General features: G+C 32.0%; 1 long non-coding RNA gene across 1 annotated transcript; it reads right to left on the minus strand.

Moving 5' to 3' along the window:
• Window positions 1-793: 793 nt before the first annotated feature.
• On the minus strand, window positions 794-24,402 carry LOC147802150 (uncharacterized). The gene is made up of 5 exons (XR_015429863.1): window positions 24,268-24,402; window positions 20,560-20,606; window positions 10,587-10,713; window positions 7,749-7,804; window positions 794-870 (listed from the first exon to the last, which is right to left on the minus strand). It is a non-coding gene; the product is annotated as an uncharacterized LOC147802150 (long non-coding RNA).
• Window positions 24,403-26,848: the final 2,446 nt, after the last annotated feature.

The following is a 26,848-nucleotide window of genomic DNA, read 5'->3' on the forward strand; positions in this document are numbered from 1 at the left end:
GAATCCAGCTCAGTAGACGCACCTGCGGAATCCAAAGTATTTTATCAAAGGTGTAAAATGATTGGAGCTGTTAAGCGCTGCTGACCGAATGTAAGCGAAAATAGATAATGGTTGAATTAATAGTTAAAACATTGAATAGAACAATGTGAAAAGCACGCTTTTGCATAATACGTGGGGGGAATCGACATGACAAAAGAAAAAATTCTCATTTTCGAAAAAGGAAAATTAAGCACTTTTTTAAAAACACCCAATAATAAAAGCACCTTTAAGGGATTTTAAAAAACGAAAATAAATACCTTTAAGCAATTTTTAAAAACTCTAATCACCATGTTAAATATTGAACGCTAAAATTAGTTCATTATAATAAATCATAAGCAAACTAATAATTTTTCACCCTACCGACCCTTCACCCCACCGACAAAGAATAGATTATGGCCAAAACGAATTTCGGATAACTTTTTTTCGGAAGTTTGAATCCTGCTCTAAACGTTAGCTCATCCTTACGCAACCAGCAAAAAATAGGCAATGGCCAAAAAAAGGATTTTTGCTAACTCCTGACTTACATACCACAAATTTTTATGCTGCTTTCAAACACTTGCTCAGAGTAGGAAATCGTTTGCCTACAGAAAAAAAAGAGATTTTTGTGTCTTAAATAAGCACTAATTACTCATATTCTTTCTATATACCCTTTGTCAGAAAAAAAGATAAATGAATAAAAATTTCTTATTCTTCCTTTGATGCTTTCGTTATATAGTTGAAAACACTACAATTTCTGAAGCATCATAAAATTCTTACCAGAACTAATGGTGTATCACAAAATACAGATGAAATCTATGCCATGCCTCTTCACGAAGACCTTTAGAACCTGTCCTGTAAAGAATAAGATTTTAAATGAGATTATCAACATTTCGAAATGGATATTTAAATAGAAGTCAGTTATAGTAAAATTAAGAGTCACTATTAATTTATATAATGTCTAAGTATTTGTTATACAAGTTTTAGTTAATTTATGACAAAAGAGAAGTATTAAAATTTTCTCTCCAGTGGTTAACTCGAAGTAGGAAATCACTAGGCTAAAAAAAATATTTCTGTTAGCCAACCCTCCAAAACGGTAGTTCTACTGAATAAATTTTTAGCACACGTTAGTCCTAATAAATAGTGCTGACCCTTTAAACTAAATAAAACTAAAACTAAATCAAGTTTTAAACACCGTTTGACATAGAAACCAATGAAATTTTTTTTACACACGTAGCCCATAGCAGAAAATTTTTGGTTCAAAATTTTCTTAAAATCATTAAAAAAAAAAAGAAGAGCTTATTGTGATATTGTTTTATAAAGAGCCTGTGAGTTAACTTTCGAACAAGAAAACAAATATTTAAATTGTCCAACCAAACGTAAGCCCAGTAAGCATTTTCGTTACTTATACACCAAAAGAAGTTAAGGCTAAAGTAAATAAAAATTTTCCGAATTCTGATATCCCTATTTTGCTTAAATTGAAAACGTCTCGTTATAGCTAAAATTTCTCATATAATATAAAAATTTGCGAAAATTTTTCCAATTCCTCTCTCCCACTTTTACCTAAATTTTTAATATTCCTTGATACCTAAAATTTCTCATGTTAAAAAAGAAATTGAGAAAATTTCATAATTCTACTATCCCTCTTGTACTTACATTGTCAACATTCAGTAAGAGTTACAATTTCTCATTTCATATAAAAATTTGCGAAATTTTTCATATTTCTTCTCTTTTATATTTAAATTGTTCCATTTCCCGGCAAACCAGTTGAACCAGTACTGGAAGGAACAGAAGATCCTCTTTTTACAATTTTCGAATTGGAGACGATAGTGAGAAACCTTATAAACACGGGAGGGCACCGGGTCCTGACGGACTCCCAAACGAAATTTTTAGGGAACTTTTTAATCTTAATAAATTTTGTCTTCTTCAGTCTTTTAACAAATGTATGGAATTATACAGTTTCCCAAAATGCCGCAAGATTGCCAGAGTCGCCCTGATACCAAAACTCGACAGGGATACTACACTGCCTGCCTCTTACAGATCAATCTCTCTTCTCCCGGTCTGGGGAAAAATTCTAGACAAATTAATCACAAAGCGTCTAACATATTTTTTACAAGATAGAAATTATCTGAATCAATACAAATTTGGTTTCCGGGATTGGAGAGTAACAGACGATGCAATCAAATCACTCGTGGAATTTGTAGAACAAGCCAAAGCTGAGGACAGACATAGTATCGGGGTATTTACGCAAATTGTTGGAGTATTTTAAAGAAAGAAATAAACTCAATCTTTCAGACAACCTTGTAAAAATCATTTTCAACTTCTTGAATGATAGAGAAGTTATTTTCATTTATGAAGATAGCAAATGTATTTTAAAACAACACCTCTCAGTGGGAGTGTCGCAGGGCTCATCACTAGGTCCCATTTTGTGGTTGATACTTGTTAAAACAGTTCTTAATTATTTTGACAACATCGATTTCACACAGTTTAAAGATCTTAAATATGACGATTGTCGTATAATCGTCTAGTCTATGCGGACGATCTACTACTTCTCTTGAGACACCCGATTTTATACAGGTTTGATCATTTGGAAGGCAATGGATTGAATTGATGGCTCATTGGAGAGCCCCATTTCGCATCATATTTTTTATTGTTTTTATTATTAAATTTGTTTGTTATTTAAATATGGTTTCTCTAATTAATGCACCCATTCACCACTGAATCATTCTGCAAAATGGTGCATACCGGTCGTGAATATTGCTATAAAAAAAACTGGAACTGTACGACAAAAGGTTGTTCGTACAAAGAGGAATTATGATATTGGTGTATAACTACTACCGATCTTGTAAAAATAGGAAGTAATTGGAATATTACATTATTGGATTTGGTACATTATCTGGATTGCAAGGTAGGAGATTTTATCACTTATATTATTATATTGAAAATGGATAAGATTAATAAACTTATAGAAAAACAAAGTAGTGTAAAAAGCGGTATAACGAAATTAATTAAAAGAATAAATGTGGAAGAGCAAGCGGAAACTGATACACCACTTTCAGAATTGCTCGAACTTTTTAGAAACTAAAGAACAAATTCTTAAAAAACATGATTCGGATATAGAAGATCTAATTACTGATCCAGAAAAATTTAAAACTGAAATCAAAGTATCAGAAGAGTATGAGGGAAAAATTCTTTCTACTAAAATAAGGTTAAAAAGTAAAATTAAAGAAATGAACAAGGAAATAAATCATGTAACTGAATTAAGTCATAATCCTTCTACTGAAACTGCAGAAAAACTTTTCGGCCCTAATTACCCAAATTAGAAATTCCCCGTTTTTCTAGTGATTCCAATTTCAAGGAATTCCTTAACTGCTTTAGTAGCGCAATAGGTACAAATGATTCCCTTTCTAAAATTGAAAAATTTCAGTACATAAAATCCCTTCCCCCCCATAATGTTGTTGCTGGATTTGAATTAAATGATAAAAATTACGATTCTTGCATTGAACTATTAAAACAACGTTATGGTAAAACTGATTTCCTTATTAATTCATATATGACTAAATTACTTAATTTGGAGCTGGTTAGAAACTCATCTTATGTTAAAGGTTTGCGTAAACTATGTGATGAAATCGAGGTAAACATACGAAATTTACGTGCTTTAAATGTTACCGAAGGATCGTATGGTCATTTGTTAAACCTATTGTTATTGAAATTATTACCCTAAAATTTAGTTTTAGATTTTCATCGGAAACGTGATAAAAATAAAAATTGTGAAGTTACGGAAATAATGACATTTTTAAGGAACGAGGTCGAATCTAGAGAAATTTGTTTATCTGTAATGAGTAGTCCCAAAAATTACGAAACTAAACGCACCCCTTTTCAAAACTATCAAAGCGGACAAACTTATCAAAAGAATTACTCTAAACCTAAAAACGTAGCCACAGCTTCAACTTTGTATACTCAGTCAAAAAATATTTGTATTTTTTGTGGTTTGATAAATTCGCATGATTCTGTTGATTGTAAAAAATTGGATGTTGAAACAAAAATTGGTAAACTTATGTCTGACGGACGATGTTGGGTTTGTTTCAAAAGGAACCACTCAAGCAAATTATGTAGATCTGGAATTGTATGTAAAATATGTAATTCTAAATACCATCACGAATCAGTTTGTAGGAAAACTCTTAAACCACAAAATTATGCAACGAGCTAATGAAACGAAAGATTCGGAAAACGATTAAATATCAGTCTAACTCAAAAATAAATGTAGAGAATATTTCTGTTTCACACAATAATATATTTTGAAAAGATAAAGCTTTTCTACAAACATGTTCTGTATTAGCTTGTTCGGATAAAAATTCTAATTTGGCGAGCGCAATTCTTGACAATGCGTCTCATAGGATCTCATCATAGGACAGCTTTTGAAAAGGATAATCAATTATTAAAGAAATTTTAGGATTCTTTGCGATTTAATGGAGAACGTTAAGCATGTAAATTAATGTGGAGGGATAATTTTGGACCTCCTTTGGAAATGGACTCTAATTACGAAGTTGAAAAAAGGCGTTTTGATTCGCTAGAGAATAAATTAAATAAAAATCCCGAGATTTTAGATCAGTATAAACAAATTGTTTCGGAACAAATAAAATGTAACATTGTTGGGAATAGTGTAAATGAAAATTTAAATTCAGGATATTTTATGCCTCATCGTGCAGTAATTAGGAATGACAAAGAAACAAGTCGCGTTCGCGTTGTTTACGATTGTAGTAGTAAGGCAAATGAAAATAAAAAAACTTTGAATGATTCGCTTGAATCGGAAATTTATCTTTATCCAAATTTACTGAATATAATTCTTGAATTTCGAGAAAATCAAGTCGCATTTTGTGGAGATTTGGAAAAAGCCTATCACATGATAGAAATTGCCGAAGAGGATAGAAATTATCTAAAATTTTTAAGGTTTTCGGCTGAAACAGATATTTCAAAAGGAATACTTCAATTTAATCGCCTTCCTTTGGGATTAGCGACGTCATTATTTGTTCTTGCTTGCGTATTAAAATTTCATATAAGTAAATTAAGGAAGATCAACCGAATTGTTATGAAATGTTCAATTCTCCATACGTAGATGATTTGTATTAAGGTGCTAAAACTGTTCAGGACGCGTATCAGTTATTTTCATCGGCGGTTGAAATATTACGCGACGCCGGATTTAATTTACGGAAATTAAAAACTAATTGTATGGAACTAAACGAACTTCGGCGTAAAAACGGATATGAGGAAAACACTGATTTTGGGCTAGGAGCAGGTTTCTTAAGATTAAAGTGGGATCCTAATGAAGATAAAATTAAATTAGATTTAAAGGATTTAAGGTATTCCTCGGAATCAGGAAACACCAAAAGACAAGTGTTGAGAATAATTTCTAAAATAGTGAACTAAAAAAATGGTGGAATCAAATTGATGAACCTCAGGTAAAAAATATGTTCGCATCTAAAAATATTGTTTGGAAATTTATTGTAGAAAAAAGTCCATGGTGGGGAGGTTTCAGGGAACGACAGATACGTACTGTTAAAACTTGTTTAAAGAAAATTATTGGTAAATCTTCTCTAACTCTTAAAGAATTAGACACTGTCGTTTTGGAAATTGAAGCCATGATAAATTCGAGGCCCATTACGCATCTATATAACGAACCCTCAGAACCTTCTCCACTTACACCTTCTCATTTTTTTAGTAGGTGAAAGATTGATGTCTTTACCTGTTGTTAAGTATAAACCTAATGACTTGATTGTAAATAGAGATTCAGTAACTAAAAGGTATAAATATCAACAACCACTTTTGGATCATTTCTGGAATCGGTGGAGGAAGGAATATTTACTTCATCTAAGATCTGCTTGCCTAGCTGCTTCATCTAGAGTGGCAAAGTTCTGACAGAGGCCGACAGACGTTTAAATTTTTCAAGGACCCTTCAATAAAACGCCTGCAGGCTGACGTTCAATTTTTAACTGGTCACTGGGTGTTTGGGCTACACCAGAACAAGTTATTTACCAAAACTCCTAACTGTAATTATTGCCAAATTGAACAGACCACCTCGTATTTGACTGCGCCCACTTCCAGACACTCCGTGGAGATCAATTTGAAGGTAAAAACCAACATCACGCAGAGTTGGCTTGCAGGACTGAAATCAAAACACTCATCAAAACGACACTTGAAGAGGCAAATATAATCACCTAGCATCAGAACTTGCCTGTTACAAACAATTAATCTTGTCCACTTAGGTTTTACCAATTTCTCATTTTATTCGGGTGTCACACTGTTTTTATCACGTTTTATCAACTTTTAGCCTGCTGAATTTTAATTGTTTATTCAGATTTTGTTTTGTGATTGTTTTAACTAGAGTTTTGTATTTTTTAGGCTGTTTTAATTTAGAATTTTAATCAATTTTCCTGCTCTGAGCATCCCTTTTTTTGATTTTAATTGTTTTTATTTTGGCCTTTTGGCTTCTCTTATTCTTCACTAATTCTCTAAATGACTAACTATTTTAGATTTTACAAGCCCTCTTGATTTCAACTTCTTCTGAATTTACTAGCCCTTTTGGCTTTTGATTTTACAATTTACTTGATTTTATTGTTCTCTTAGATTCAACACCTTTTAACTCTTTTTTTTTCTCACTTTTAAAATCATCTTTTATGCCTGTTTGCCTTATACTGGTGTTTTATTCCCTTGCATGATTTTACTTCACTATGGTTTTAATTTTGTAGTTGCCGCCAACACACTTTTAGTGGTTGTTTATTGTGATTTATAAGTGAATCATTCTGTAACTTATTTGCTTGTATCATTGCCTATTTGTTGTAGTTTGTTTGTATCATTGCCAATCATGTTGTGAAACTTAATATTTCTTAAATTGTGAATTTAAAAAATTGCGCCGTACGCCCTATTTAGGGTAGGTCGGTCATTTATTTACTATATTTAAATTGTTGACATTCCATGATAATCAAAAATTCTCATTTCATATAACAATTTGCGAAAATTTTCCTAATTCCTCGATCCCTATTTTAATTTGTTAACATTCCCGATTCCTCCAATTTCTATTTTCATACGAAAATTGTGAACATTTTCATAATTCCAATATCCGTTTTTAATTTAAATTGTTAACATTTCGTGAGAGTTAAAACTTCTCATTTCATACAAAAAATTTTCAAAATACTATCTCAATTTTATTTATTTTGTTAAAATTTCTCAAATGTTAGAAAAATTTGTGAAAATTTTCATTATTCCTCTAATCCTATTTTACTTAAAATTTTAATATTCCACGATACTTAAAATTTTTCCTATGATATGACAGCAAAAATTAACATTCCGTGATTAAAATTTCTCATACAATATAAAAATTTGCTACATTTTTCATAATTCTTTTATCCTTATTTTACTTAAAAAGAAGGTTTAGCTAAATTATGACCTGAAGACTGTAGAAACTGTCTTGGGGCTTATTTGTACCTTTAAACCAAATTTAAATATTATTTATATACGAGATGGGTTTGAAATATTCATTACATAAATAAGTCACGATATATTAGTAAATTTTATCTTAAAATAATTTCCATTTTTGTTATCAGACATCGTTCAGAAGCTTCCTCCCACTTTTCCCGAAAAAGTGACTAAATCCCAAATCCTTTTTCGACTTAAGGTATTTTCATTAGATTTGAACGGAACGAAAATTTATCGAAATACTAGAGTATGATTCTTACCATAGCTATCATGAATCACAAAATACTGTTCTCCATCATAAAGACTACTACCTGACCTATAAAATACAAAGTAATAAATAAGATATGAATAAAATAGCAGACTTTTAAAATAGTAATAAATTTTCGACACACATGAATATGTTTCCACTGTTATTTATTTTTTCGAATAATTTTTTTTTTACAAAACTGTTAGATGCGTCCAATTCTTCCCCCCACCTTTGTCAACCAAAGTTTGTTTTCTAAATGTAGGGATGAATCATAAGTCGCCACCGGCCACAGCGAGACTAAAATGGCGATCAAACAAATACCAGACGTTTACCACCTGGAGCTACACTTTCCGCCAAAATTGTGCAATGTGCTCCAAAATCGTTGATTTCGACTTCTTGTAATGCGCAAGAAAGATGCTATTTTCACCGAAACTTTCATTCGAAGCGTTCTAGCTGTTGTTTCTAATGCCACTTGTCTATACCAGCAAACCTGTTGGGTGAATCTAAGCGAAATTTAAAACAGAAGGGGCTTATGTGCGTTCCTTGATTTTCAGTGGTGCCATCTATGGCCAAAAGTGACTTTAGACACACACGTCACAGCCCGTTTAAAGGGTGGATCCTTTTATACACCAACAGATCATATTTTTGACTTGAATCAGAGTTTCCCCTAGAAATATGATTCCTTATGGAAACATGGAGGATTTTGTGATCCGACAGATTTAACGTGCACCAGTCACCATTTACTTCACGGGGAGATTTCGGCCGGCGGGAATCGAACTCCCGACCACTTGGACATGGGATCAAAGCTCTGTCAAGCAAGCTGCCCCGGACTCCCATGCATTCTTTCCATTCGTGGACGTTACAAGATTATTAAAGATTTTAATGGCGAATGAAACTATTTTTTCCTTATCTTCTCCACTTGCAGCAATATAAAAAACAGAGATTTATAGTGATGAAAGCTTCTTTTGAAAATAAAAATCAATTATTTTATTAGAATGAAATTCTAAATTATTGCTTTTAACTGCAATTTTGAAGTTTTCTTTTTTTCTTTTTTTTTTTTTTTTTTTTGGATAGACTTCTCTATCAATCGTTTTTTTTTCTAAAATTTTCGGCTTTTACGTTTCGTTTTAAGAATTAAGAATTTTTTTTCCATTTTCTCTTTTTCTACAATTTTTTTACATTTGTTTAAGTGTTTTGCTACACGAAGTATCAAAGATAGTTTCTAAAAATAGTGAATCGCCAAAAATGTCCTCTGCAAAGACTTGGTGTAAAAATAACTGCCACCATTTTGGTATTCAACAACTCTAAAATTAAAATGTTCAGTTGTATATGATCAATAGGTGTCAGCAAAGTTATTTTTATGATACAGCATACAGTAAGAATCATTAATGTAGGTTGCATATATATGTTGCCGTAAGAAACCGAAATCAAGAGAATGTCTACTTTCTCCGGTGAATGTCCACTATCACTGCTTTGTTGCTTTGGTGAATGTACGAAATATTTCTTATATACGGTTTGATATTTATTTATTCGTTTGTATTATTATGTCAATTTGATATTTTAATATCTTCTGAGAATATATTTGGAGAAACATTAGTGTCCCCAGTACCGGTTAAATGCATACTAGGTAATGGAACTTGACCTTTAAAAAAACATTGACGTAGGCACTTAACTATGTATTTCTGACACTTACTAAAGCGACTACATAATTTTCAACATTCACCGGTGGAAGTCAACAACTACAAATTTTGGTCATTCATAGTACACTAATTCTTCAAATTAAATTTGTTTGTAAATCAAACACATTACAGAGGAACATTAAGCAAACTAAGCCTAACCAAATAGCAACGAATGAAAATTAAATATATTATTTAATGGTATCGAAAGTTTAATGTAAATCTTAAAATTAACTGTTACACAACTCAAAGGAAATATACTCACTCACAACAAGTGTGTATAAATGCCCATAAGCCTTGAGCTAAAGTATTCACTCTCATGCTTTTCCAACACACAATTCAGATAGGTATTACGCCATAGTTGAATACAGACAAACTCATTCCTAATGGTTGCGGATCCTTTTATAACTGGCAATCCAAATCTGACGTTTGGCAGTTTTTAACCAAACCCACAGGACAAAGGAATAAAGCATTGGAACAAATTGACCTTCCTGGAAAACAATAATGCCGACGGCGAGTGGATTCTAGTCAGACACTGTTGATATTTTTACACCAGTACTGTAGTGAGAACAGAATTTGAAGAGACCAACAATTTCTGAGATCCAAACTTGGGACGCAAGCACTCTATCGCCTAAGCCACGACTGCCCCCACTTAAGTATTGCTCTAATTTTCATACTTTATATTTATGCCATTTTTGCTTAAGAATTCGAAAAGATGTTTTGGAATAACAAACTCACTCTTGTAAACATAAATAAATATTTCTTAATTATTCCCCTATATTTAATGTGAGCCAACTTGTAATTCAAAAGCACTTTGAACACAGGTGTTCTTCAGCAATGTTCTTCTCCTTAAAGTTGGGAAGTAGTTAATACAATTTTAAATGTAGTCACTACATTTAAAAGAAGGTTGTAGTTGCCATTAAGTAACAAAGTAGTTGCAGTTATAATAAACTAGAAAAGTAATGTAGTTTTTCCGACCACTGATCTTAAATATAATATTTCACTAAATTAGCTTTAATATCGGATCAATTTATTTAAAAGATAATTTTTCAATGTAACTCATTATAATTTTTTACACTTATATTTATGGAAACTTCCAAGTTTTAAAATGATGAATATTGCAATATTTTTGTGATTTTTTTTAATCAAAATTTCTGAGAGTTAAGAAGACGTACCGAAAGCTTTCTGAAGTCACAGATGCCAGCGGTCCGGAATCAAGGAGTAATTGGCACTAGTAGACCACCGTCAAGGCTGTTGCCACACAATCATACATATAATAATTAATCGAACTTCTTCTAAAACCTAGAAATGTGCAAACATTTTGTTTCAATAATAAACATATTACTTTAAAAGACATTTACTTTATTCCAACTATTATTTTTCATTGCAAAATATTTTTTAATCATTTAAGTATTGAAATTTTTTTTTAAAAATTCAATAATAAAAATAAACTTGGAACTATCATGGTTTTGCCTTTCAAATAGGAATTGTGTGTAGAAATGTCATTTATGTTTTTTGAGTTATATTGATTAAAATATTTAATTAAATTACGATTTTTAAAAAGTTATTATTTATTTATTTTTTAAAACTGAACGAGTACTGAGCATTGAAACAAGAGGGCCATCACATTTTTTTTATCGTACATTATAATTTTTGTATTTTCAGACAATATATTTCTTTCTTTATAGTAGCAAAAATTTTGTATTAATACTTTAAATACAAGGGTTGGACAAAATAATGGAAACACTTAGATACTAACACATTTTTTATATTACTCAATAAATATTTTAAGAATCTGTTCATAAATTTAGAAGTGTTATCGTGCGATTCGTGTTAGTTAAGATCGTGCGATTTCTCAAACATATAAATGAAGTTTAAACTTTTTGAGATTTGTGGGACTGATAATAAATTAGAAACTAAACTAAATGGCGCGAGAGCCCATAGAGGGCCAAGACTTAATGTGTCCATCTCAGGTTTTCTGACCTTGGGCTGCAGGAGCAGATGTTCCTGTTAGGTGGTCAGCCGAATGCTGAACCCCAAGTGTTTAATTCCCAAGCATGCTTGGTACTCATTTTATCGACACACTGAAGAGTTGAAAGGCGGAGTCAACCTTGGTCGGCATGAGGTTCGAACAAAGGACCTGTAGCACAAGAGTGTGAAGCCACCGGGCGTCTGACAATAAATTACGAACGGAAAAAGAAAATTTTTTGTACACCCTATGGCACGCTAAAAAAGTGGTAATAAATTTGTCTACCTCTACATATGAACAACTTAAACAGATATATGTACCATGCGCAAAAATGCAACCTGGATAACTTTCGCCCTAATGATCAGATTTTCACGTACTAAGTATCAATCTCATTGGTTTTCCGTTAAGAGTTCCCATCTTAACGGGTGACTTTAACTTCGCTAATTAAATAGTGCTAACTATTAATTAGTAATTAGTGCTAACTATTATTTAAAATGCTAAATCGAACACTAAAATGTAGTTTCTCGGAATGATCATAATTTTTTTTTACACATATGGATTTTTTACTCTTAAAATCTTGCGGGGCAATATAGAAATTGTGGTCCTTATAGTATACTACAATATACTATAATGTACTTGTATATGTAATGTATACTATTTTTCATAACGTAATGTATACTATTATACTATAATGTAATGTATACTATTTTTCATTTCATAGTTGTTTTATTTCGAACATTAAGTCTTAAACGTTTTTAGCGCAATTTAATTAATAGAACACAAAACATTTACTAATAGCTTAATATCAATATATAGAACAATCTTATAGTAATGTTGCATAAAAAGAATAAATATCAGTCAGTATTCTTTCGTAATAGCAATCATATTTGATAAAGATTTCTAATATAGTTCAAGAATTTTTTAGTCAAATAATATTAAAGTAGGATTTCAATAATATTAAAAAAATGAAAAGAAAAAAAAATTTAAATTGTTAAATGATCTCCCAATTCGGCATTCAAAAATTCTATTTTTTGTTTACTATACTTTATTTTATTTTATCACCGTCGTTGAACAGCCAACCCAATTTTTTTTGGATTTATGATTACTAATGTTCAATTCCGCAGCCTTGTGATTTTAACCCAAACCAGAAGACAAGGGAACTTCTGGATATTGAGAGAAATTTGCCTTCGTGGAGGATTTTTTTGATGAAAACTAGCCGGCATTTGCGTTACATGGAGCGGAAAACGACGAAAATTTCCCATGGTTATTCCGAAGGCAAGGGGACTCTAACCCATGATCCGTCTCTACCACTGAGGATATTTTACGTCAGCACTGTGGTCGGTGCAAGATGGATGCGGAATTCGTATCGACCAGGCCTTTCTGGGATTTGAACCCAGTTCACCTCATTGTAAGGCGAGAACGCTCCATTCATTTTTAAGGTTCTAAGATACGATAGTTGTAAAACTACGAAATTCAACCTACATGATTTGTTGCTGGATTGGCTGAAAATAATAAAAAAGTGCATGAACTTGAATTCATGACCATTAAAGTTAGATTGTGTATCAAATTTTCATTATTAATTAAAAATAAAAAGATGTTGGGTTGAAAATCGCTATTTCTCTATTCATCGATTTGAATAGACCATTTTAAAATCCTTGTTTACGTGAGCAGAAAACAGTGGTCTTCTGAACGTGCACAAAATTCGGGAATATCTGAACCCATATCTATAATATATATTTTAAAGTTTGTGATTGTTTTGCCTATTAAAAAAAACCCTTTGTAACTATACAAGTATTAATTTTGAAATACATCTTTCTTAAAATTTCAAATAGCATACAATTGTCTTAAAACATTTATATTTAAATAAAATGAGATATATTTTTCAGTAATTCAAACATAACAAAAGAAGAAGGTTAACTATTTTGATACACTGTCAAATTGAATTCAGAAACTAATGTTTTCGTTTTTTGTAAACACTGTACTTCTATACCAGCTAAAAATAAACTAAGTGATTTGCCACTTGAAGGGTCTACATGTGTTAAAATGAGAGAATGTTGCAAAAAAGGGCTAGTCTAAAAAGGCAAAAAATGACTCGTGAGGGGCTCAGGGGATAGAGCGTTCGTCTTCCAATGATGTGAACCGGATTCGAATCCCAGCTATGTTCGGTCAATACAAATTCCGCATCCGACTTGCACCGACCACAGTGATGACATAAAAAATCCACAGTGGTAGACGGATCATGGGTTAGAGTCCCCTTGCTGTCGGAATAACCATGAGAGGTTTTCGTCGTTTTCCGATGCATGTAACGCAAGTGCGGGTTAGGTCCATCAAAAAGTCCTCCACGAAGGCAAATTTCTCCTAATACTTATACCAGTAGCTGCCTTGTCTTCTGGATTGGGTTCAAAATTACAAGGCTACGTAGTTGAACACTTAGTCGTAAACCCAATAATTGGGTCTGCTGTTCAACGACAGTTATAAAATATAAAATAAAATTGGAGATTTTTTTATTAAAAAAAAGTTCAATAACTTTTAAAATATTTAAGATATTTGTCTATTTTAAAGCCAAATAATTATTCACGTAAAATGATATTTATAGTTTAAAATAACCATTTTGCTTCAAGTGACAGGCACTTAAACTGCGAATGTTTTTATTTTCCTTGGCGACAGAACTTCAGTGTTGACCGCATTCAAATTTCGTCAATTAATGAAAGCGCCTGTCACTCCTCCGGCATTTCTCATTTTCGCGCAATGTAATTCTCTTCCTTAAACTTGATCAACTTTTTGAATTTCGATTTAAATATATTAAAATATAAATGAGAGAAAAAAGTATAAAAATCAATTTGGAAAAGATCAAACAATCAATAAGACCAATTTGGAAAAGAATAAAAACCAAGATGGAATTCTTTTCTATTTAAAATATAACGCTGAACTAGAAATTGAATTTTCGTATTCAGAGTCATCAAAGATGGGGCAAGTGGTCGTCGGCCCAGAGCTCTAAGAGACTTCACGATGTTGATATTCAAAACATTTTTTTAATGATTAAAAAATTAATTTTGTTAAAAAAATTGCACTTTATTGTTATGATAAATTTTTTGTTTTATCATTAGGATGATATGGAAAAGAAGGCAATAGAATCCTTACGTCTAGGGAAAAAACTTTTGTAATCAAAATTAGACCAACTTACTAAAGAAAAAATTTAGACGAAAATTTAAAAAATATTTAGATTAGTTTATTTAAAATAAGACTTATTTAAATTAAGTCTTATTGTCTACTTATCTATTTTTTTTTTTAAAGATTATTTAATTGGGGCTCTAAAATGCAAAATTTTTGTAACAGACAAAAATGTTTTGTACACAAAACATATAAAATAATAGTATACATAAAATTTGAAGGACAGAAAAAATTTTACAAACTAAATTCGAGCATTTTTTTTCTTCAAAATTAAAGGTGAAATTCTTAGATCTTAAGCAATTCTATCCGAAGGACACAGCATTAAGAGAATATATTATGTTAGTAGGGGAGAGTGGGGTCAATTGTAACAGGGTACGATTGTAACAGAGCAAAAATTTCGAGTGTCGGGTTTTAGATTTGGTTCTTAGGTGGCGCACAAGGTGTATTTAATAAATCTACATGTACATCCCTGCTGGCAACCATTTCTAGGTACTTTTGAAAGAGTTACATCACGAAAGATATTTTCACGCTACGCAAGTAATTTTTTTGGTATTAGAATATTATATTGTAACAAAGTAATTTTGTTCAAATAAATAAAAATTATTAACCGAATATGTAAGTGGACACCTTAATTAACATTTCAGAAAAAAAAGATTAGTTTAGTTAATTAACTAGCATTGTTTTTAACAAATGAAGCTGAAATGGCGTCTTGGGGACAATTGTAACAATAAGTAAAGGGACGATTGTAATAGCTGAAAATAAATAATCTTATGCTTACAAACCATTACTTAACTCTTTAAGAACCACCAATAGTTTCCTATATCATTTATATTATGTTGCATGTGCATTATTTTATTTGTCACCTTTCACAGCATAAATTAAAATTTTTAACCCCTTAAAGTTAAAAGTTTAACCCTTTAGGTCTCTGCTCATTATTATTTTTACTCCTAAAATATCACTACTATTTTGATCAATAAAAAAAAATATCACAACTATGATACTATGTATAATTAACTATGTTTTAGTTGAATTTATGAACTGTTACAATTGACCCCGTAAGTGGGGACAATTGTAACAAGTGCACGACTGTCGAAAATTGTTAATTACTAATATAATAACATTTAAAATAAGGTATTTATTTTTTTTCTAGTAGAGAATAGTCTACTTTACTCGTCTGTCAATTAATACTGATAATATATAGGATTTTTTGTTAAAAATAGTTAGTTAAAAATAGTTAAGTAAAAAATGTTACAATTGACCCCACTCTCCCCTACTGGTGTAACTTAGTTCAGTTTTTCACGAATAAGCTAATTTTTTTATTTTAAAATTTTCATACCGGGATCATTATGATTTCTTAATTGTATGTTTTGATATACGCTTTTTTGCAACTTTGAAATATATTTTAATGACTATAATAACCCAAGATTAGAATGATTGTGAGAACTGGTAAAAAAGAACTTTTTCTATAATTAAATTGTCAAATTTTATATAAACATTTCTTTTATTTTTAATGTAGCTTTATTAAATCCCTTTTGTATCTGTGAAGGTGAAATTTTAACCCCTTTTCTACTTGTCAGTGCACTCAAATCTCTTTTTGCAGCCCATATGCCTGGTGTCAATGGAGGTTCCAATGGTATCATTATAGCTACAAGAAGACTTTTAACACCAAATTAAATTTTTTCTCTAATCTAACGCTTTTACTTTTAACTTTGAGCAACTCTTATTCTCTAACATAATTTCTACTTTTTAAAGTTATACTTCTTATGCGACTTCCAACAAGGTTGCGTTAAACGTTTAACGCTACATTTTTATTGACCGGGAAATCACGTGGTAGGATCCAGTTTTCCCTCATTCATTTCCATATTGTTTTGGTTCTCACTAGCATAAAAATAATAAAAGTCATAAAAGTATTGTTTTTCTATAAATATTTTTTTTAGTTTGTTATGATACACGTATAATTTAATAGGGTAGTATTTTTTATTTTAAAATTTAGTGGATAACAATTGTAAAAAATGAGTAAAAACATTCCCACGGACAATGCGACGGATTTAAGGTTATGTCAAGGTACGTCTCTTGTGAATATCAATTGATTGTTTCTCTTCTGAAATTACATTATGACGCATTCACGTGTAAATTCGTGTAGTAAGTGGTAAGTAGTAACAGTTGAAGGTTTGGGAAAATTCTCAATTATTTAAATTTTTTCAGGAAGTGGAGTTATACCTTTTTGGTCAATGAAGTGACCCAAAAATTTAACTTTGTCAGTAGCAAACACGCACTTAGATAAATTTACCTTTAAATTATGTGCCTTCAACCTACGGAGTACTTCATCTAGATGTAACAAATGCTCTTTAATAGAGGAAGAAGCGATGAGTATGTCATCAATGTATACGAAACAGAAGTTCAAACCCTGAAGGATGTGATCAAGGAGTCTCTGCATGGTCTGGGCGACATTTCTTAACCCAAAGGTCATGTAGTTAAATTCAAATAAACCGAAGGGAGTTGTGATAGCAGTTTTCTTTATATCGTCTTTATGCTGTTGTTGTTGTTCATTTACGTCGCACTAGAGCTGCACAATGGGCTATTGGCGACGGTCTGAGAAACATCCCTGAGGATGATCCGAAGACATTCCATCACAATTTTGATCCTCTGCGGAGGGGATGGCTCCCCCGCTTCGGTAGCCCGACGACCTGCGCGCGAAGTCGAGCACTTTACGGTAGAACAGTTTAACGAGGACCAATACCGCACACCCTCGGCCCCTACGCAGGCTGATCCAAGTGGTCACCCACCCGCACACTGACCGCAGCCAGTGATGCTTGACTTCGGTGATCTGCTGGGAACCGTGTCTTAACGATCAGTCCACTGCGGGACTCGTCTTTATGCATTGGCACTTGATGGAATGCTTTTTTTTAAATCCAAAGTGGAAAAGACAGTTTTTCTATACAAATTCGAAGAAAAGTCATGTAAGTGACGTATGGGATAATTATCCGGTACTGTCTTTGCATTTAATGCCCGAAAATCCCCACAAGGTCTCCAAGATCCATCTAATTTTTTAACTAAATGTAGAGGACCACTCCAACAACTATTAGAAGGGCTGCAAATCCCTTTCTGGACCAAAACAGAAAATTCAGCTTTAGCTGCTTCTAGCTTGTCAGCAGATAATCGTCTAGCCTTAGCTGCCACAGGAGGTCCTTTAGTCTCAATAACATGAGAGGTATCGTGAGTTTGGTTTGGCGTATATTCAATATCATCAAATACGGTATTGTATTTTTTGATGAGGCTATCAAGTTCAAAAGAAGATTTTAAAGTAGTTATACTAGGTAAACTGTCTGTACTTATTTTACCTCTAGTTGAAACTGATGTTAATCTGTCAATCAAACATTTTCGCTTTAAATCGACAAGTATATCGTAATTTGACAAAAAATCAGCACCCAAAATAGGTCTGGAAACATCAGCTACTGTGAAAGTCCATTTAAAAAGACGACGTAAACCTATGTCAACAGTTAAAGAATGTTTTCCATAAACAGGAATTTTGGATCCATTAGCAGCTACTAAATTTAAAATTGACTCTTGTTTTTTGCGTTCTGCAACAGTTGGTGGTAGGACGGATATATCTGCACCTGTATCTACAAGAAATTTAAGACCTAATGTCTTCTCACAGATGATTAAGCGGCATTTATTTTCTTTGCCATAAACGCCTGCCACCAACGACGTCAGGCATCCTAGTTTTCCGGATTAAAACTACAAGGAGAAATGCATTTGTTTGCACTGTCTCTAAATCTAAAGTGATACCAACACATCCGTGTTTTACTGTTAGAGCGATCACGACGTTTGCATTCATCCCTATTTTGGCTACGACTACGAAATCTCAATGCTTTATCTAGTTTTTTACTCAGTTCATTAATTTGAGTTTGCATGGTAATTATAGTGTCAGATAAACCAACAATTTCGTTTTCAGACTGCAGTGTCGATTTTACCGTAGCAGAGTGAATTTCATTTGAATTTGACACATCGGCAATTTTATCGGCCATCATTGCTAGTTTATTTAACTCGTCAGAAGAAGTACTAAGTATAGCTTGCATCTGTGTTGGCAGTCTTTGCAGCCATAACGATCTCAAAAATTTGTCATCCACACTATCGCCAGCTAAATCATGCATTTGGCGAAGCAATGCAGATGGGCGTTTATCGCCTAAATCGATATCTTGAAGGAGTTTCTTAAGTCGTCTCTCTTCCGAATCACTAAATACTTCTATTAGTCTATTTTTTAATGTTTTATACATATCATTAACTGGAGGTGAAGTAATTATATCACTTACTTGCGCCAAGATTTCCGTTTCGATTGATGCAACGACAATATGGTACTTTGTATTGTCTTGTGTTATTCCACCCGTAATGAATTGCGATTCGACTTGCGAAAACCAGATGATAGGATTATCTTTCCAAAATTGTGGACATTTTACGGCAACTCGAGCCAATTCAGTAGTGCCAGTTTCACTTTCATTCGTGTTCGGCATAATTCACAGTTCGTGTCACCAATATAAATTCTCTGTCCGGGTCACCAGTGTAAATTCGTGCAGTAAGTGGTACGTATGGATCAGAAGGTGAATTTTATCAATAATCACGAATTCACATAACAAACTTAACAAATTTTATTACTAAATATAACAGATCTGTAAAAAATGGCAAGAAAAAGAACGACGTTTTTTTTTTATATGAAACAAGCGCGTGGCTAGATGATGATTGCACGCGACAACTGGTAGACGGTTTCAGCGCAGTGAAAGTATTTAACGATAGATGGCGGTCGCCACACACGTACATTATTAATACAAATTCATTTTCCAGGGCGAGACAATGGCAACCACAAGGACTTCCACTGGTTCAATAGGTCCACGAGGGAAAAATGCACAATATTACCGTGATTACAGATCACGGAAGCGAGCGGAGCAGGAAAAAGAGTCGTTGAATAGAACTAGTGATCCTTCTACGACTGCTGACTCTTCTACAATTAACGTCGCAGGTCGCGAAGTTTAAATTCTTCCAAGCGAAGGGACTCCACGCACTATTTTTTTTTTAAATTTACTTTACAAACTTCTTACTTTGCTAAAAATTTCACTTTATACATTTTACGCTTTACAATACATCCTTTTTTTAAATTTAAAGATTTGCTTAACTTTATACTTAATGCATGACTATACAGCATTTTAATTTTCGCTTTACTTTATTTTTTGTTTTAGTGTACTTTAAATTTGGATAATAGTTAATTTATTATCGAGGCGATTCAAGAAAACATTTATATCTTAAAATCGGTTATTGAATTTTTGAAAAACAAAATAAGAAGATATGACCAAGTAAACTCTACATAACTGTTCATGAACAAAAAATTTACTTAGCTTATTTTACGATATATTTTATTTTTGCCGTTTTTTATGACCATAGGAGAATGAACAAGGTTTAACAGCAGTTCAACAAACTTAACTTATTATACTTTTACAGAGGAAATTGTTTTTGAGATTTACCGATAAAACTATTTTAACTATATACTTAACATCATACTTAATTAAGAAATTTCGGTTAACATTCATTCATTTATTTAAATTTACTACAAAAGCTATTTAGCTAGATATGGTTTCATTTCCATCATTAGAAAACACCGTTCTCTTAGTTAACATTGTTAGTCACGATAGTTAACATTGTTACCTATAATTCATTAAAAAAGTTTCTACTTATTTTTCGACAGTCTACGTCGAGATTTTGAACGCTTGTGGAAGAAAAATTATTTCAATTTATTTGTATCCCGAATTTTTCCCCGAAATAAAAACCTTTCAAAAAAGAGGTTTTAACTTAATTAGAAGGTGTCTAACCTTTCGGAACGAAAACGATTGCTTTATTGTTTGAGTTTGTGACAAATATAATGCTTAGGCTAATTTTTGAATGCATTCTCATTTAAGTATAGGAAGTGAATATAGTGAACAAGAAGTATATCAAATCCTTTGAGTGTTTATATGACTTACCTTTAAAAAACTATGATGTCTCTTAGATTGTCTAAAGATTTCGAAATCTGAAAAAAAACCACATATTGATTAAAATTGCATAAGTATATTTGAAACACGATAATACAGGCATTTCAAATATTTCCAAAGGACATAACGGGGATGAAGTCACATAATAATTTCAAGTGGTTTTTTTTCAAAGAAGGAAAATAATAATTTGTAAAAATTACACTTGAAACAAATTCAAACTTTAAATAAAATTTTGGAGAAAGAAACAATTTGGACAAAAATTGTTTTTATGTGCTTCTGAGTTCAAGCATTTTAGGTATTTCAGAAAAACTGCAAAGATTTCTTAATATTTTTCTCAAGATTTCATAAAATGAATTGAAATATCTATAATACTATTCTTTTGAAGAGTTACATTATTTATTAAAATGAAATTCAAAAACTAGATAACTTCAGGAAAAGTGAAAATTAAAGCAAGTTAGCGCGTCGTTACTTTCTTACGTTAACAGAGGATGTGATTTGCTTATTGTGCGATCACATAATTAATATTTTAAGCTGTTTAATATTTTTCGGAACCACGCTGCCTTGAAAAATAAAATACCACGTTCTAACTACTTTATTTAAAAAATATTAAACTAAAATTTATTGCTCACTTTCTCAACATAAAAAAACAGCGAAATTATGAAGAAAAAACCACATCTATATTTGCAAACTTTTTTTGGAACATAGTAGGGTAAACTGACCAGTGAATGAACACTTAAGCTTAGCTTGTCTTTAAAAAAATCATAAAAATTTCAAAATTTGTAATTTTAGCTAAATGACGGTGCCCACATATTTGATATTAAATGCAAATTATGTAAAACTTACATAATATTGTTTTAAGCTTTTGGTGGCTCAAATAATAAGTAGTAAAATAACCAAGTGAAGGAACAGTTCTTACCAGTGAATAAACACTAAATTTTCCAGTGAATGAACACTTAATTTTGAGGATGTTTGATGCTCGTTAGGAATCCATAGGCCACACAAATGTCTAAAAACAAGATTTTTCTTGGAATTACAACATATAACCACAGTTAACGTGGAAAATTTTACTTTTTTTTCAGTCATGGAATGAAAAGTAAAATATGGTAGAATACAGAATTTTTTAAAAAAAAAATTCTTATTTTTTTCCTTACAGTTTAATAGTCCGTTCTTATCATGAATGTTTATCATTGCGAAATCCGATGATGTTTTTATTATTATTATAGTCATATAACTTTATTGTTTACACTTTCCCCCCATATATTTTTAAGTTTTTTCTTCAATTTTCGAAGTATTTTTTTCCTTTCGTCATACTTTCTGCTTTAACTTTTTTTCCAGCTCTTTCAATCTCTTTAAAGTTTCATTCTTTTTCTGAAGTCAATGCAAAAAAGTAATTTATTTATTTTTCTTTTGAATTGACCTTCCTCTTTTTTCCAAATTATTGGCCAATGCAAATGCATCTTCGAAATTTCTTTTTATTTTTCAGTACCACTTCTAGAATTCCTCACTGGATAATAAATGAGAAAAAGGAGTTTCGAAGTTTGAGTAAAATCCATCTCTCATTGACCTATATCTAGGGGGTCTTCAACAGTACTTACCATTTACTTATGGAAGCAATTGTTTTTGCAACTAACAATGCCTCAAGAGGACTTATCTCAAAATCAGTTTTCAAGATACTTTCATTATCAATGTTATTTGTATCAGCTTCAGTGCCAAAATTTGACTTAACCTAATGTTCTTTTTGAAATAAATTCTTCCATATTGAGAAAAGAACTGGCTATTGGATATTTGGGAGATTAAACTCTTCTGAAAAATTTGCAACATAGCTTGTGAGATTTCCTTCTCAAGCTTCTAAAGAAATAGTGCATCGTTACTCTCGAAGTATGTGCTTTGTTGATAAGCTGTTTTGCTCATTAACTCTTTTCTTCTGTCTTGCATGCATTTGTTGAAGTAAACGTTTTCTACATTTAAAAATGGATGTAAAATTCTTAAGATAATATTGTTTCACAATTCTTTTGTTTTCAAGATATAACGGGCGATTTTCATGAATTAGGTAGAAAGCTAAACCAGAGAATTTGTTTTGATGAACAAAACTTGCTCAGTTTCAAATTGATATGAGATTTATACCTATCCAGAAGGAGCAAAATAGGGAATTTGATAGCATTTTCAATTAGCGATGAGTAGAAACATCGTTTCACTTCATGAATAGTGAACTTCATGTCTTTTTCCAATGAAATATAGAGCAGGAACTGATTCTGTAATAACCTCAAAGAATTCTTCAGTAAGGAAAAACAATCAATGGAGGTACTTCTTTCTTTTTCTTGCCTAAGAACAATAGATTATAAATCCTTATAATTTTTGGGCCAAAGATTTTTCCCGTATAAGGGCAGTATTCAACTCCCGTTTCGTTCGCATTGTAAATGCAATCACTTTCTAAAAGGATGCCAGGGCTGCTTCCCTCCTAAAGATTCATTTAAAGTTCTTCAAACCAGCCTTCCGAATATAATTCTCTGTAAGGGAAGTTTTGCTTTTCGAAATTATCTCCACATTGCAGTGAGTTATCGGTGGATGTCGTCTTAAAAAAAACTTCACCCATTTTTAACCTGGTTCATTGTCTTTAAACGTATTTTTCTTACCAATTTCCGTCACGACGTTAAAGACTGCAATAGTATAATAATTTAGCTAATTATTGGCACAAAAGCCTGCAAAGAAATTTTCCATTCAAACTTTTATTATTCTATTTAGTTGTTATATTTAGTCAGTAAGCATAGTTTATTAAGGTGTCTAAGTTATGACGTAATGACTAATCACTACATTTATAAAGATAAATAATAAATAAATTATTATTATAATTCTTTAAATAAATTTAGCAATTAAATTAGCATTTTGAAATGAAATTGTTATAGGAACTATTCATACAACATTTAACTGAATTTTAGGTGTCCTCTATATCTCAGAACTACTAAATTATCCATGTAATATCATATTTCGCACAAACTGTTCATTCACTGGAAATCTATTCCAAGTGAAGGAACATGCCTGTTCCTTCACTGGTTAGAAGTTGTTTTTTGTATTTTTAACATAATTTTGATGTATAATATGATAAAAGGTACAAGAAAATTAAACAATTTCCTTTATTTTCACTAACTCATTCATTGGTTTTTCATCGTTTGGTAATCCACTTAATAATCTCCCCCTTATCTCAGTATTTGCTTAGGTTATGATGTTTAAAATAAATAAAACGTAACTCTTTTTCACAATGAGAAAACAGCATTATTATATGCAATTAATAGTACTTTAAACGGCTAACTACAAACACTGACCTTATAATTTCGTCAAAGAAACGAGGCGTTGAACAGATACTAACAAATCAAAACTTTTTCCAGAGAAGATAACATCACCAGGCAACCCAATTCATTGTTAGATGACTTCCTATTGTTAGGTAGTAAGCTACTGTTACCAATCAATCAAAATTAAAACGCTTAAAATCTTATTTTTAAAAAGTATCTATGAAACGTTCCTTCACTAGTTGGTTTACCCTATTTATTTTTGAAACCGATTAAGATGTTTCCTTCCTTTGAAGGGCTAACTTTTCAACACTTTTTGTTAAAAATTAATTGTATATATACCCAATGCATTGTTAGATTTATATATATCTGCAGTTATCAAAAAATGAGAAGAAACAAAATATACTTTACTTACAGCAAAATCTTCAAATCTCAGAAATTGTTTCATTGAACGGCATCCAAATAAGTCCGGCAGTTCTACATTCAATTAGTTTGAATCATCCAAACGTGCCCATATCTATCCTAGTACTATGAAAAATAATCCTAAAAAACAAAAACATGCATTAAAAAAAATAGCATAGATTGTTAAATATCATTCATTTCGTAAGAGATAGAAAGCAAAATTATATGTTTTAAAATTAAAATAGAAGCATGCAAAAACAAACGATAGGAAGAAAATGAAAAGAAAAACACTATAGTAAAAACGCTTATAATAAATTAAACACTGTAAAACAAGCTCAATTGACAAAAAAAAAAAAAAAGCATTAAAAATAAATGAAAAGACGAAGGATAAAAATCTAACACGGATTTTTACGCATTTACTTTATTTGCGCTAAGTAAATTTTACGTATTACTTTCGATATGTGTTTCTTCTATCCGTTTGATGCGTTCATTTTTTTTAATTCGTTACTTTTAAGCGCTATTTTTACTTTAATGTGTTAGGGGCCGTTCAAAAAGTACGTACATCCCGAAGGGGGGAGGGGTTTTGCTATTTTGTATGATGGGGAGGGGGGAGGTATTATACAAAGTACGTACATAAAGTTGGGTGTTATTGTTTAAATAATTTACTTCACTCCAGCCCTTATCAGGGCTCTCCGAAAGGAAAAGTGAATGCGCGACCCATGAGAGCGATGGGTCACCGAGTCTGGAGCCTTCTGACTCCCTTGAGGTACCGACGGGGACGGCTACGCCGAAACCGCACGGGCCTCCTGGGGGACCTTTGGCATCCAACATGGCTAGGCGCTCCAGTATAGGCAAACAAACTAAGAAAAGGAAAACACCGTTAGGTACTCAGGATTCTACGGATGATGAGATAGAGGAATTTGAACAAAACTCAACTAATGAGATTAATCAACACCCCCCCCCCAATGATATGATTGAGAAAAATTTAATAAATATCCTAACAAATTTTATTGGAAAAATCTTAGATGTCTTAGAAAACTTACTACACTATAGTGATAGAGAAGAAAACATAGAAAACTCCCTTAAGGAGCTTAGCTCTAAAACTAGTGATCTTATTCACTACCTATCGAAAAATAAAAATGAAATACGCAAAAAATCGGACACTAAAGCCGAAATCCAAAATTTCACTGGAGCTAAATTGTACGATTTCTATCATACATATGACGTAGCATGCGCAATGTCACTACATGAACATTATAACAAAGAGCCTAACTCAGACAAACTTAATCATACAAAACAAAACAAAAAAATCAGGCGAAACGATGACTACCCCCCACTTAATCCAGACAACACCATGGATACCCATGACTATGATAACCCTAATAATGATAATAATGAGGGATTCACACAAGTTAAAAAGAGCTCTATGCCACCACCCATTATTATCAATGATAGCAACTTCAGCTGGACGAACTTTAGAAAAACATTACATGAAAAAAGTATCACAGGCTGTAACGGAAAAATGAATGGAGAAAGCGGCAAATATACCTTAAAAGTCAAAAACATGGAAGACAGAAATCAAATTATTTCTTTATTAGATAATGAAAAAATATCGTATCACACATACTCACTTCCTAGTGAAAGGAAACTAAGAGTCGTACTGAAAAGTGTACCCGCAGACTTTACAGAAGATGAGATTCTTCAAGATCTCTTAGATAGACATGGAATATCTGCATCAAAAGTTACCCAGCTTAAAAAAAGGCAGGGAGATAACATACGAAAACTACCAATTTTTATAGTAGATCTCGTTAAGACTTATAATTACAAGAAAATATATGAGGTCAGATCCATACTAGACACAAATATAAGAGTCGAGGATTACAAAAAATCTGATAGGCCGACCCAATGCCATAGGTGCCAGGAGTACTTTCACTGCCAGACAAACTGTCGACATCCACCCAGATGCGTTAAGTGCACGGGTAATCATTTAACTAGAGACTGCCCAGACAAATTTGTTAATAAGCCCAAATGTTGCAACTGCCTCAAGGAACATTCAGCTAATTCCAAAGAATGCGAATATTTTCAGGATGCAGTTAAAAAAATACAAAACCAATATTATAAGGGTAAATCGTATGATTTTAAAAGAAACATTATTACTAGAGAAAGTGCCCAACCCAAGAGCTATGCAAATGCACTAAAAAGTAACCCAGGAAACGAGGAACCGAGCATGCAAAAATTACTGCAGCAAGCTATTGAAGCAGCAAACAACCTAACCAAACTTATTACTAAAGTAAGTGCCCAAAATTGTAGCACTGAAAATTATCAAGGAAACCTAACAGACAATTATGACTAGTATTAATACTATCTGCTTGAGTATTATTCTCTGGAATGCCAACAACATGACAACGAAAATGGCTGAGATTCTCGACTTTGTCGCTGAATACTCACCCGACATATTCTCAATAACTGAGACACATGCAAAACCGAATAAAAGACTGTCTATTCCCCTATACAACGCCTACAGATGTGATCGTGTGACCCATTTTGGAGGAGGCACCGCTATATACGTTTCAAAAAAATACAAGTCATCACTA

Source organism: Parasteatoda tepidariorum, chromosome 10 (assembly GCF_982258835.1).
Source record: "Parasteatoda tepidariorum strain Cologne lab strain chromosome 10, Ptep-v5.0, whole genome shotgun sequence".
Lineage (NCBI taxonomy): Eukaryota > Metazoa > Arthropoda > Arachnida > Araneae > Theridiidae > Parasteatoda > Parasteatoda tepidariorum.